Source organism: Antedon mediterranea, chromosome 4 (genome assembly GCF_964355755.1).
Source record: "Antedon mediterranea chromosome 4, ecAntMedi1.1, whole genome shotgun sequence".
Classification (NCBI taxonomy): Eukaryota; Metazoa; Echinodermata; class Crinoidea; order Comatulida; family Antedonidae; genus Antedon; species Antedon mediterranea.
In genome coordinates, this window is record NC_092673.1 from 30,017,432 (window position 1) to 30,032,468 (window position 15,037).

Genomic DNA, 15,037 nt, shown 5'->3' on the forward strand with positions numbered 1-15,037 from the left:
GGTATTAACATTGATGGTCTTGAATGATTGTAGCATTTTGCTAAGGTTTGCTTAAGAACTAAGTATCCGTCAATGAAGTCCATGTGTCTTCAAGAACAGTAACAGTGATGCTACCATGGTTTTATGATTTTTTTAAAAATAAGACACAATTTTTCAATACACTGCATTTTTTGCTATTGATTTTTTTTTGTGGAGTTAAGTGCCTCCTCTAATTATTACTTTTCTTTATTAGTAAAGGTAGGTTTGCAGACACCCCACCGTTGCCATACCACACCTTGAAACATTTTTTCTGTCATCTTTAGTATCCAGAATTGCATCAAATTAATAATGTCACTTTTTATTTCATACCATATTTCACATAATATTTCACACACTGTAAAGATCGAGAATTTTTTAAAAAAACAGACAGGAGTGCTAACATATATTGAACAATTTTGTTTTAGCTGAGCATGTATTCCTAGCGCTTCCCTTTTATCAGGCCCTGACTGAGTTTAATAAATGATAAATTGCTTTTAATCTTCTAGTTGTCACAGCATCCCCCTCGGAGCCTCTGTCTTGTCCTGATTTAATACATATGTATCTCATTTAGAATGATTTCAACATTAAGTACATTAGTTATACATCATTTAGTTTTTAGTTATTTTAATCCATCTTTTATGGTCATTCAAATCGGTATTTACAAATTGTATACTGTTTTTAAATGGCAGTGAATTCAATCAAAATGTTCTTATAAAAACACTAAAATTTATGAATAGCGCCATCTCGCGTTCAATATTTTGAAGGTTAGGTTCTTTAAATTATTATCAGGGAGCTGATATTATAATATATCATGTAGTACTTAATATACTACTGTACTGTAAACAAATTAGGAGGAAATAATAATTACAAATTATGATATCGTCATTGTTCATTCATTTTACTAGTGCAGTTGCTTTAATGTTAATTTGTTTAATAATACATGATGGTTATTTTATGTGCGATATGTGAAATCATTAATGGGCTCCTTAAGTTGTTAAAGAAAAGGAAGGTGGCAAACTTTAATCCAGTAGCCTACATTTCATTGATAGCATTGAGTGATTAGATAAATTATGATATTCGAATTAAATTAGCATCCATCTGTATTTGAAATAAACAATTTTATTTTACATGAAGCTGACGAATACATCTTAATATTAATCAAATGCAAGTGGATGAATTTTAGACAAAAACAAACACATTAAACAGCCACAAACACAATAGAATGTTTTTAATATTTACTACGACTTGTCTTTTTAATGCAATGTTCAATGAACCTGTATACGTAAATTGACATTGTCGCATAATTGTTATAATTATTCGTAAAATGTGAGCTATATCCATTATAAATAGGTTTAACATACATCCATAAGCTATAAAAATTGACTGTAATATTTTGATTGACGTATCCGTCCTTTGGATCGATCATCACGTCAGCACCGCGTCATCTCACATTATCATTATTTTTATGATAACTTTTTTTTTGCCTTTATTCTCTCGTCATCATCATTGCACCGCTCTTCTCGCATAGTCTTCGAACCACACGAAATGACTTAATAAATCGCATGAAAACCGGGATGAAAACATGTTGTACGTTCCAAATTTGATTTTTTTTTGCAGTATCCGAGATCTCGTCTCCATAATGTAATTTTACCAAATTATAATTTCTTCCCCCAGAGCATACGCTAATTGAAACTACTCAAGAAGACCCGTAATGTTCCTCATTACTCAACCAGAATCAAAAGAGCAGGTTTCATTTATACGTATGTGTGTGGGTGAACTGTCCTTCACATGATAGCTTACATAATTAAGATAAATCATCATGTTTTAACGACAGAAGGATCCATAACATATTAAACAGTAAATGAACCCATGACAATGTTCTACAATGAAACAACGTATTACGTGACATCAAGATCAATGTAACTGATTGTGAGAAGCATGTGGTCAATGACGCCGGCATGAAGTAACACGTTTACGCGCGCGTAAATTATCCGCTGTATTATCAACGTTTTAACGCGCGCGTTGTTTATTAAGTCAAATTCTTTTATCAGAATCCAAATGATCAGTAAAGTATAAATTAATGTTCTGTGTATTGTTACTATTATTATTGTACTTTTTAAAAACGAACATTGTACTTATTTCACATTTTTTTCGCACTTCCCCCTTTTTGGAAAATGGTTACGTCGTGACTATATCGACGAGAATTTGGAAACATATAAAGTTATAACAACCATACTTTTAATATTACTCTCTCCATTATTTTCATAATAGTATTTTTTCATGAGTTGTTACAATATGGTAAAACAAGAGCCTGTTTACACGGTCGATTAAACAATTGATTAATAGTTGTGTTAGACCAAATATACACTCTGTGTCCAGCTGATTCGCTGTGATACTGAAGAGCAAGTTACAGTATCATCTCATAGCGACCCATCAGTTAATCTAAATTTAAAAGAACATCATAATATTATATGGTGTATCCACAATATAACTAGCAGCATACAGTAAAAGGTCGTTTGACGAACATCCACTAATCGGTAACGGACCGCGTTATGGAAATCGGCTCGTGTCATCATCATCATTATCATGAACTGAAATTCTGAATTTGCTGGGTGCTTGTTATGTGCAGAGACAATCTATCATTTGTTATATTAAAATCGTCGTTTGAATTACGATGTTCTATGCCGTCCCTGCAGCTGTACGTTCTAAGGCTAATTTAGGAAACGACTGGTCAACGCTGGCCTGGAGACCAAATCATACGAAAGAAGATCCGTTATTTACGAAGGTAAAAATATCAGAGTTTTTTTTTCATTTACAAATTATTTCTAAACGAAATAGAATATATTTTTCAACAAGATTTAATATCAATTGTCTACAAGGACATGTAGGGCCTAGCGTTAGGGAGATAAATACTAGAAATGATGTATGGAGGTCACAGTTTCCCCATGGAGGTGTATACCTCCAAAGCTTCCGCAATGTTGTGCGAACCCGGTTGCGAACCGTCGTAAATCCTTGTCTACACTATCAATCTTTATGTGTCAAAACAAAATGTGTTGTGTCCATATGTACACGATGATGTCATATCACTACCATATTTAAGCATCAATGCCATATATATATTTTTGACAAATAAAGTTTGATAGTGTAGACAAGGCTTAACGTACCATTTCAGTTTTTAAACGCGCGTACGTACCATTTTATCAATACGCATGTACCATCAGTGTTTGAACGCACATTGTAGGCCTATAACATTGTTTAAACTGTGTAACAACATTTTAGCTCGCCCGTTAAATTATGACTATATTCGTGGTATCGTATTGTGCCCTGTCTATCATGTTTATGTTTATTGTAAACATGATTTTTGAGTGACACTTGGCATGAAGCAAGATCATAGTAATTCAGATAAACAGAAAGCGTATTGTATTCCCGTTTCAAATACTAAATCGGTATTAAATATGAAATAATCCATCATGGTACACACAGCTGATGTGTCTCAGGTACTGTCTTGACACAAAACAACTATCATTTTTATGCAGTAGATTTCCCATAACGTTCGTCCAGGAGGCCGAGATTGTTAATCAACAACTCTCTGGTTCGTCTTTGGAATGGGAACTTATAAACATGATTTTGTCGTCATCAACATCATTAATGTCATAGTTATTCAATCAAATCTTTTATTTCGGAATCTCTGGTCGATAGAAATTTAAATTACGTATCCATTAATTAAAGATAAACATATTGTTGACAAAATATTTAGACCTGTTACGACTTACATGATAATTGATATGAAACAAATAGAATGCACACTGATTATCATCATTATCATGAGAGCGTGGAGGGGATAAAAACAAGTCGCACTCAATATTAATTTGATTATCATTGTTTAATAGATGTTAATGATGTGTTATAGCAAAAGGCTATTTATTAGGTGATGACTTGCACAATAATAAATAATTTTATATGATATTGATATCGGTAAAAAAAAGTGGTGGGTTGCAGAGAAAGGCAAACCTTGAACAGGTTCGACAACCGATCGTGAACTTTTAACAAATTACTTTAGTTCAAATAAAACATAAAAACAGTTTCCAAGAATCAATAAAAGCAACTTACATTAGCATTACATTAATGACAAGTGTACTACAACATCTCCACGTACGTCATTTCCATCAATTTCATGTTTCGTTTTCAATTTTAATTAATTAAATTATGAAAAATATTTATCAATAAAAACAAGCGCACACACATTATATATACACATTGAGCGGCATTTATTTAAGCATTCCAAAAATAGTGACATACACGCACAATTTTCGTTTTAATCTATCGTATAATTATGTAAAAAAATTAAATAAGGGTTAGTGTTAGAGACGAACAAAAAAACTATGTATAAACTTAATATGATAAATAGAGTAGGATAAATGAACGATTCATAGATTAATGTAATGAACATTTTTTGGATTGAAATTAATGAATGAATGAAAGGTATATCTAATTTAAAATAGCATTTCGGCTTCGCTGTGTTGCGGATAACAAATCGAATCATATTATTTGTTAAAATATTAGTAAGCTAGGGAGTCGACTTGCGCTGCTATGCCGCCATACTGAAATGACCCAACCTAATGCAAAAAAAGAAGATCGGGGAAGGGCAATGTCGTGTGCTTTGACCGATTCAGGAGAAATATTTGAGATTCTAGAAGACTTTTTTTGGTTGGGTAGGTAATTAACTATTTTGTCTATAATGTGCCAATGTATATAATATTGTAACATACGTTTTAAAATCTGAAAAAGCAGCAACTTTACAACTGTACATCGAATGTGGTCAGCATAGCTAAGCCATGTTGTAAGCGACCCATTATCCATGTAGGCTAGCTAGGCATAATGTCCACTTGGTTTTTTGGGTGGCCTTGTATGTGACCCGACATGAACTTGCACGCATTAGGCTTATGAAGATGGTGGTGTTCAAGGCCATTGCAGAAGCCGTGTTTTTTTGTTGGTATTTCGACTCTATTTAGCCTTTTGTTTGCATTTATAACATGCATTTTACAGAAATTAAAAGTTAAATTTGCTTTGCATACATAGCAGAGGAGTGAGTATTTAAATCATTAATGTAGGCCTAGGCCTAATTTAAATGTATTGTGTTCTGCATGATGATATGAAAAGGTTGTATGTATAGCCTAGTGTAGGGCCTGGGCCTACTAAGCCTAATTAATATGATGTAGGCCTACTGTACTGTTGCAAAGAATTTAGACCTAGAATGTGGAGAAACTATAGAAATAATTATATTATACTGTAATTAAGTTAAGTATGTACATTAGCAATTTCCAACTATATAAATACTTAATAAATAGGGTAGACTAGATAGACATGTATGTAGAGGAGGCCTACATAAAATATTCCACCAAATAAAAACACATTGTACGAAAACGGTTGTCAGATGTTCCAACGTAGACAGAAAATGGTGAAAAATCTCGGGCGAAACTATAACATTTAATTGAAATATACCTCCTGTTTATGTCATCAACATTATTTTATTTTCGTCTTTGAAGGCATTGTTTCTGAAAAACAAAAAGAGAGAAGTATGTTACAAAAAAAAATGTTATTATTTTTAAAATAAAGTACAAAATGTTGTTATAAAAATTCCAGTTACATGACTGAATGGAGACTTGCTTTTGATCCTGAATTATTCAAGGACAAGTTTGAATTTTAATAGTTTTATTTCATAATTTTCAAAAAAGAAAAAATAAAAGTTTACAGAGCAAATACAATACCGGTGGTAACTCTATAGGTAACGAATATCAAAGGTGAGAAAAAGTTGTAAAAAGAAAAACATTCTCTACTGTATGCAGTGACATGAACTTTCCGCAACTTTAGCTATTTTAATCAATTTTAATAGATCTCGTAAATCACATGACTTTGTTGAGGTGGCAGTACCCCCTAAATTTTTGTTAAAAAACATTTTCTGAAAGTATTCATGTTTACACACCAGACTGTAGCAGATGAATGGTTACAAAAAGTACATCTCCCTCCCCATCTTATGAGCCTTGTAATGTAATGTTGTTCGGTTTATATAGCGCTTATAAAATCAAAAGATTGTCCCAAAGCACTGAGACTGAGAGAAAAAACAAAAAGAAATTACAAAGAAAAAAGATGGGTTTTGAAAACTATGATAGCGGATGCATTTTAATAGGATCTTAACTTTCACTGGAGTATTTAATGTTGGAGTGGGTCAAACTTAAAGTCTGACATCCACATACAGTAACTGAACTCCTTTTTTCATTGTATATGTATGCAAGTTTATCTATTAACTAACTAGTTTATCATTATGTTAAATTGTATTAATATATGTTGTTACAGTATGTATTGTGGAAATAAATAAAAATAGAAAAAGAATATAAAAATAGATCCAATTTGTACTTTATTTGCACCATAGAGATATTATCTCTATGTTTGCACTCAATGCTGCCTTACAAGAAATGAACAGTAATGTTCTTCAGAATTTGTTTATTTAAAACAAATGTACAATACAGTACAGTACACACCAAATAAATATTTTTAAATAAATGCATGATAAAAAGTGCTATTCCATACCAGTAGTTCAATTCTTGCAATGTTTTCATAATATTATGGATAACAATTAAATACATGTGACTATAATTTCAGCATCTACAATGCCTATGTTTAACAACAAAGGCAACTTATGGGTGGTTTATATAGCAAGTATAGATTACAAGTGGCCATAATATATCTGTAGTAGTTCACCTAATATTTCAAAACAAAAAGCTGATTAGACTACTGTATCAATTGATGGTAGGTGCTAAGGTCAACCCTGCTGTAGCAGAATTTGTGGTTATATCTGTCTAGGTTTTTAATTACCTTCTTTTCCTATAATACTGACCTAATACACACTTGCACAAATTCTCAACATTTTTCAAATATTATTATAAATTTGCTTAATAAATCTTGGGTAATCAGTTTTTTAATGAATATTTTTTGTAAAATACCAACAGTGACAAATTCACTGAAGTTCAAATCATGATGTCTTGAGACATACTTTTCTGCCAACCCCATGATTCAGGTCGGAGATGTTTAGCTAAGTACAGTAAGACTAGAGTTTGATGTACCCTGCTCTGTAGGCTAGTAATTACTGTAAGTAAATTTGACTTTGTGTATGAATACCTATTGTTATAAGATTAGTCTAGTGGGTTGTCCCCTGATTAGGCATTTTCCAAATGAGGTGTTCAAATGTTATCTAAATTATATTATATTGTTTGAAGATTTGAATGGGGAAATCAATAATATGTTGTAGTAGAATAAAGTTTTCGGCACACCACCATGTACAGTGTACAGTAGTTCTGAAAAGAACCGTTTCGATCAATATACTTCAATCGTCCTCAGAAGTGAGAATGCAAGACTGTTTGTCTAAATTAGTTTCTTAGGCTAAAAAAATAAGAATGATTGTCATGTACTAAATAATGTGATGCATACATTATGTAATGCAAACATTTGTCAATTTTTTACATTAAAAAATAACATAAACATACATTCTTCTCATTTCTATAGATTTTGGAATGTACATTTTAAAAATATTTCTTAATTGGCAGTGTTTATGACCGTACTGTGTAGAGGCTGAAGAATTTTGTGTGCTAGCTAACATGTTATATTGTGACTGGGTAACTTCCTTCCCATTCAAATAAGTAGATCCACTAATAAAATATAACAAGGTCTGTGCATTCACGAAGCACTGAACTGAATCATCATGGCAGTATTCATTCTGACCATTATAGGTCTAATTTGGCTCTGATGACGACAGTTTACTAACTGTTGTTTTACATACTGTACATAAATGACCAATTTTGTTGATATGATAGCTAAGAAGTGAGAATCTTGTCTATGGTGAGTTAACATTATTAATATTGTAGCATTATACTTTATTAGTATTATTATTATTATTATCAAAATTTATAAATCGTCAATTCAAAGACCAAGGTACAAAATATAAATAAGGCAACAGAAGAGCAGTGTTTAATTTGTGGGGGGAATGAATTCCAGAAGTGTGGGCGCTGCAAAAGAAAACGATTTATGACCAAAGGTTTTAGTAGCTATGCGTGGAACAGAGAGTAAAAAAATCATCAGATAATCTAAGAGTCCGTCCAGCATTCAATTTCAAATGTTCTAAAAACTTATTATTTTACCAGTTTTATTTGTTTTTAAATGTATTGTATTTTGATAAATAATTCTATGTAGTTTACTGTAAGTTCTTTTGAAGTCAACAGACATATCATGTTATGGTGACTTCGTTGCTTTTGGGGTCCTAGAACATTTTTCATGCCGAATAAATAAATGAAATGAAAATTAACTGTTTGTTTAAAATGTTTTAATAATGCATTAATAGGTATCAAAGTTGATTAAACCTTTTACTGTGCTATATTATACCTACATAATTGTCTTGTATATTAATATCTAAATGCAAATTAATCATATTCATGTTATTGCAATCTTCTATGTTATTGCAATCTTCTAAGTTATTGTACTGTAAAAACTAATTACTTATTACTGATAATACATTAATTAGCATTTACAGTAGTACAATAGAGGGTCTACCCTGCTGTATGCGGCATTCATAAACCATGGTATTAAAATTGTTTTTCTTTTTCATTCTATGGCCCACTCATTTTTACAGAAGTATTATTTTCTAATGATAATAGAGAGAAATGGCGAACCGGCGTCTAAAATCCGAGTGGGTATAAAATCATAACAAACCGTTGAGGGCGGCACATTTCCTATGTTTATACACGGGAATATGGCGTCGTCTAACCAATGTTGTTGCTGTAACGCTCATAATTCTTGTTATGTATAAAAGTCATCCATCATTCATAATCATATTCCTAAAAATATCTCATATCTGTAGGTCTACATTAGACTAGGCCTATAATATTATAGTAGAATGGTGTTATCAAGTATTCATTACTGGCGATAGCCCCCTGCAGGAAGGAAGCATCACTAGCCACATAACAAAATGGCAGTTGTCAAGCTGAAACTAATGCTAGGCCTACATCTACTAGAGATGCTCTATTTAGTCTTACTACCTAGCTATGCTAGGAGAGGCTTAGCAGCACCCTAGCTAAAGTAGTAGTAGTAGTAGTACAGTATGCAATAACGAATTTCCAATATTATTATTATTATGATTATTATTATTATTATTATAATAACCGATAATCCGTGCTAGGCTCGAGTACTCGAGGTACTACAGCATATACAGGCCAACTATCTAGGGCCTAGAGCTGGGTACAGTATATAACAAAAACGCGTCTTAATTCAATCCAAATTAAAATAAAATATGTTAAGATTTGCCCATATAACATTAAAATCGTTAAGGGGTTGCAAAAAAAAAAAGATACTGCTATTATGTGTGTTTTAAACGTTCTTTTCTACCTACTTTTTTAACTCAACCCATCGGAATTTCCCATACAAAAACATGTGGCGAAATGGTTTGTTTACAATCTATACCCACTCGGTGAAATTTGAGTGACGTCATCGCGGTTCGCCATTTCTCTCTATTGACAGCTACAGGAGTGTTACTGAATACAGTACTGATGCTTTGGTCCATCATTATATTATATAACAATAGACATTCTTCTTTTGGCTATTATGATTACATTAAAGAATATTCTAATGTATCATATTCCAGAAAGCACTCAAAGATCATGAAACATTTTTTGAGGCTCTAAATGTTTAATATGTTTCTAGTCAATATACTTGTTTGTACACATAGTTTTTGCTGTTCAAGTCAGAATTATAAAAAATTAATATAATAAATTGTACGTATAGAACAGGAAAGCGCTAACAATTAATAATATTAAGAATAGTCAATTGTATTTAACTCCCTGACACAAAGCTACTCCACAGTAGTCAAATACAACTACAACCCTGTTGGTGCAGTACCCGCTGCTTACTTGGTCTCGAATCTAACCCACTAGCCATCAGCGCAAGCTTTCGCCAGGCTACTTTTTTCTGAAGTATTCTCAAATGTACTTGGTATTTAAGTACAAATTACGTCAGTGTAGGGCAAAACATGACCAAGAATAGATTTCATAATTTACTTTCAGCTGTCAAAAGGGGGAGGAGTTTGTTCCTCAAATGCTACCACGTGTATCAGCTGCTTTATAGTGTAATGTAAAATGATGTTCTTCTACATCATACACTGTAATTTATTTAGTTCGGTAACATACAGTAAACTATGAAGTTCATTTAGCGGACACATAATATAGCCTACCTTGCCACGTTTGTAAGGAAATCATATACCAGCTGCTAAAAAACTTACTCACGAACATGGTTGGCTACGAGCACAATCAGGAACTATTATGATTAACATTAAAATATAATGTATCATATTACAGAAAGTACAGTTTATGAAAGGTCATAAAGATTTGTTGATGCTTAAACATTTTTTTAAAGTTTTAAATTAATATATTTTTGTACGGGTCCTTTAATTTTGGCTTTCATTCAATACATACAAAAAAAAGGATAATCTATTGATAATGACACTATACTTCTTCAAATGCCAAGGTATTATACAATGTTGGGTATTAATACAGTATTCTTTATTATTTCTATTGCTAGACAGATTATTGTTTTTGTTGTTATTCAAAATATATTAAACGATTCCTAATATTGCAGGATTTAGGCTACTGTAATTTGCTATGAAATAATCTGTCATTAAACGTCCTAATGAATAGATTTAAAAGGTTTAATGTAAGTATATGTTGACTTTATCTTGTTTGTTTAAAAAACAGGATATAGATATAAAAAAAAATTGTGAAGAATTTTTCATGTAAAATTATCTTGTTTGTTTATAATAAATCTACTACAACTATTTAGGCAAATATTGTGTTTTCTTTCTATTTGAATGAAAATTAGAAAAAGTTTTTTTAGATTTTGTGTTTTAATACTTCTACAGCAATTAGATTTTTTTGAGAATGCCATTTTAACTCACCGGTATTTATGTTTCATTTTTTTACAATTTTGTTTTGAAAAAATGGACATAATTTTTTTTAAACAATTTAACACAGAGCAGAATGCTAAATACCAAAAAATGTTAATAATTCAAAATAGTTCAAATGAGGAAATAAGACTCTTTTCCTTCTTCCATGTTTACTTAGATTTAATTAACTGCTAATTAACTCCACTAATGATGTTATCATTTGACCCTCACATTGATAACAATTTATTCAAATAAATAATTATTACCTGTATGACAGATTGAAATCTATGTCGTTCTTGACTGTTTAAATTATAGATTTTTTTCTTAAAGGATAATATTTTAAAATGGATTTATTTGAAATTTGTACCAATCAACATTTTATGTTCAATAAAGGAAAAATGAATTGTACAGAGTGAATATTTAATTTAAAAATTATATTCTTTAGTGGCTCCTTCTCATTTACAAACATATTTTACATGGATAGCATATACATTTTTGTTCTGATTGTTCTAATAGACCAAGGGTATTAACTATGAAATTTGGGGAAAATTAAGGAGATCATACACTTACTCAAATATGATAAAATACTGGATACCAACCTCTTGTGTCAGAATTTAGCATAATTTAGTGGTGGAATTGTACACTCAATCTTACAGGTTACAAACTGTTGATTGAACTTTACTGGGATAATTAATAGTCAGTATAAAAAAAAAAAAACCTAATGTTTGAATTGTGAGTAAAAACCTCAATAAGTTCATAAAAAGCTCTTAATAATCATCATCATCAGTATTAAAGTTCATTGTGTATTTAAAAAATATAAACAGTGTATTTTATTTTAAAGTTTGTAATTCTTTTTGCCAAATAAACTTAATTTGAACTTCAAGGCCACAATAGTTGATTTTAAGTTCATGAATAATAGATCGCAGTGAATGGAGTTAAGTACATACTTGTTCTAATTATTTAATGATTCACATTCATGTTAAAAGTACATTACTCCCTCTTGAAAATAAGATTATTGCTTTATCTTCTGGTGTGAGCACAATTCCCATAGTAAGACATCCTAATCGGAAGTGAATTGACAGCTTGATAGTGATCCTTTGCAACACATGAATATTGCATCAAAACATTTTGAATGGGAGTTGTGGGATTTAAGGAATAGACATTGGGATTAAGGACATCTCACTGATCCCATGTCTTGGTGCAACTAATCCCCTGTGAATGGGAGTAGTAGGCTTTGAGGAACAGATATTGGGATTAATGATGTATCACTGATTCCAGGTCTTGGTGCAGCTAATCCCCTGTGAATGGGAGTTGTGGGATTTGAGGAACAGATATTAAGATTAGTGACGTTTCACTGATCCCATGTCACTCTCAGTGTAGCTAATCCCCTGTGAATGGGAGTTGTGCCTTGTATGCACTATAAAGAACCCATTGCATCTTGTGGAAGAGTTCCCTCGGTGTACTGGTTCATATCTCAACCCTTGTCGTTTTGGTGAATGGCTATTATCAAATGACTATTCCATCTTTGTACCTTATTCTACAGCAACCGTGTGTATTGTTCAGGTTTAAAGGTTAATAAAAGATTAATACATACAGTAATACCAGAATCTTTTTCAAGTGCATTGTTGTCAAAATGAGATTGCAAAACCACATCAAGATAGTGATCATTAATGTCATGGTTTATTGGCCTGTTGTTGCCTTTGTCATTTCAAAAGGTTATCATTATCCTTTAGTTGTTTGGCAAATAGCTTTGTGGGTGATTTGAACATGTTTGTTTAATTATGAAACATGAAAAGAGAACATTCAAGCGAGTTTTTTTGTTTCTGAATCTAGATCACATATTCCCAGTGGTACAACATTGTCTCCAACTAGGTCACATAACTGCTTGACAATTGCTGCTCTACTACTAACATCAATTTTACTCAAAATAGATTGCTGCTTAACTAGGATTTTTTTAGGTAAATATCAAAGTTCCCTGAAAGGCCAATATGATAAATGGTTGTTGGTTGCTATAGACATTTTTATCTGAAAAATACTTTGTATAACAAATAATTTTGATTTTGAAAGCTAAATTAAATAATACATGGTTTGAAATTATTTTTGTTTGTTCAAAGTTAAAAATGAATGTTATCAAATTGTTTTATAATTTTGTAGATTTGGATTTATTTGGAAAATTGTAAATTTGATTGATATAGAAATGAATTAAATGTGAAAATTAAACTACAGTACAGTTTGTTTCATAATGTTTTGTAGACATAATTTCATAGTCACCATATTGGCTTGCGAGGCCTTGTGTTAGTATAATCTACGCTCGCGCTAACCGCTCGCCAATTCGCCAATGGCGACTGGAGTCTCCATTTGGCGAAAATAATTATTGCCTCGTTCGCCAAATTGGCGAAAATACATTTCCAAGCCTAGGCCTAGCCTGGTCGGCGTGACTTCTATGGGAGCGAGAATTCGCCACACTTCAGTACTTTCTGACTCGGGTACACTTTTTACTACCACAGCATTTTATGTGACGACGTCACGATCGCCGTGTTAATTTTTTTAGTTCTGTTTAAACATGCGCAGAGCGTGCCTCGATGACGTTTTAATGACACACAGTTAATGTGATTGGTTCGTGGCCGATCGTCGTCGACGTGATGATGAGCGAATAAAAGGGGAAGTCCCTATTCTTCGACGTAGAAAATGAACTTCAAGAAGAAAATGTAAACAGAAACATGTGGACGAATACTTCCGTAAACGAGGCTGTTCTGTTATATAAAAAGGGGAATTTTAAATTTAACAAAGTAATTACCTCAATAGACAATAGTATAATGTTAACATGTTTAATTTTATTTCCCTTTCGATTATTCTAACCGAAAGTTGCGCTTTAAATTGAATAGCTAAGAAACAACGTATACTACAACGGCAACCCTGGCCAAAGCGCGTTTCGGCCGCCTACATAGAATGGGTTACGGCCGCTGCATAGCAAATTCAAAGCTTCTTAAATTTCTGCGGTACATTTCTTCCTAACGTACTTGTTTTATATAATAGATTGATAAATATTCCACTTATTAAATAATTTAATAAATCGGTAAAGTTGACGTTTCGAAGCAAATATTCCATGATGAGAGGCGACATTTTTCGACATGCCTCGTGTGCGGCGAAGGCTAGTTCAGAAAATGGAACAGTCCACTGCGGGGGTTATCCAATCATTAATTAACGCGCTAATACATGCATACCATGCACATTGCCTGGGCGACGGTAATTTAGTAATAAGCGGAGAACTGAATCCCCCGTAAGGAAAATGGTAAACACTGATATTTATGGTAGGGATTATTTTTTTCAGTGGTTGGTCTTGTTGGTTTCTTCGCACCAGGTCCACGCAAAGTCAAATAAAACGATGTGGTTTATCAAACAGAAATATAAATTAGCTTTAATTCAATACTAAATTAGCCAGATTTTGATAATGAGAAAGACTCAAAAATTGAATTTTTATCGTTAAAATTGACATATGAGGCGGATGTACATAATAATAATAACCGATTTACATATCAAAATAAAGAGTATTTAAAGCCTGATAACATGCAACAAAAATTACTCCACCACCTATTATGGACCTCGTGCGATCGGGTGCGAAAATGGGTAGGTGTTTTCCAAAGTTATTTTTAGCGCGCAGCTTTCGGCTCGCCGGCTTTTGTACCTCATTTTTAACTCGCGTTTTCTATTAAAATATTTAATAAACATAGATTAAAAATATATAAAAATAATCCCTTAAACAAGATCTTTCCAGGCATATAATTTTTATTCTCATGGGTACATAAGAAATAGTATATTTTTAACTTCAAAGACACGTCACTTTTTTGAAATTTCACGAACGTGTTAAAATCGCGGTAACGAAAATCAGCTTCATTGGGATACCTAATAATAGTATAAATGTAAAAGAAGTAAAATAACAAACAAATACATGCATTATTTATTTGATAAACATTTTTGCGAATTTTTATGGTTTTTTAAATTTGGCTAAAGGATTTTCAATTTGGCTAATGTTTTTCA

General features: G+C 32.0%; 1 protein-coding gene and 1 long non-coding RNA gene across 3 annotated transcripts in view; one reads left to right on the forward strand and one right to left on the reverse strand.

The window, feature by feature from the left end:
• The first annotated feature begins 2,785 nt into the window (after window positions 1-2,785).
• The window catches only part of LOC140047252 (uncharacterized), a 40,798-nt gene continuing 28,546 nt past the window's right edge, over window positions 2,786-15,037 (forward strand). Inside the window, exon 1 of one of the 2 annotated variants that reach the window (XM_072092160.1) lies at window positions 2,786-2,803. The gene's annotated coding sequence lies outside the window, so the exon portion shown is untranslated. Of the gene's footprint in view, window positions 2,804-4,647; window positions 4,731-15,037 lie in introns of those variants that run through there. The other variant, XM_072092159.1, reaches the window with a different exon arrangement.
• The window catches only part of LOC140047254 (uncharacterized), an 81,984-nt gene continuing 70,431 nt past the window's right edge, over window positions 3,485-15,037 (reverse strand). Inside the window, exon 3 of the long non-coding RNA XR_011844919.1 lies at window positions 3,485-5,573. This is a non-coding gene — a long non-coding RNA (uncharacterized lncRNA). The remainder of the gene's footprint in view (window positions 5,574-15,037) is intronic.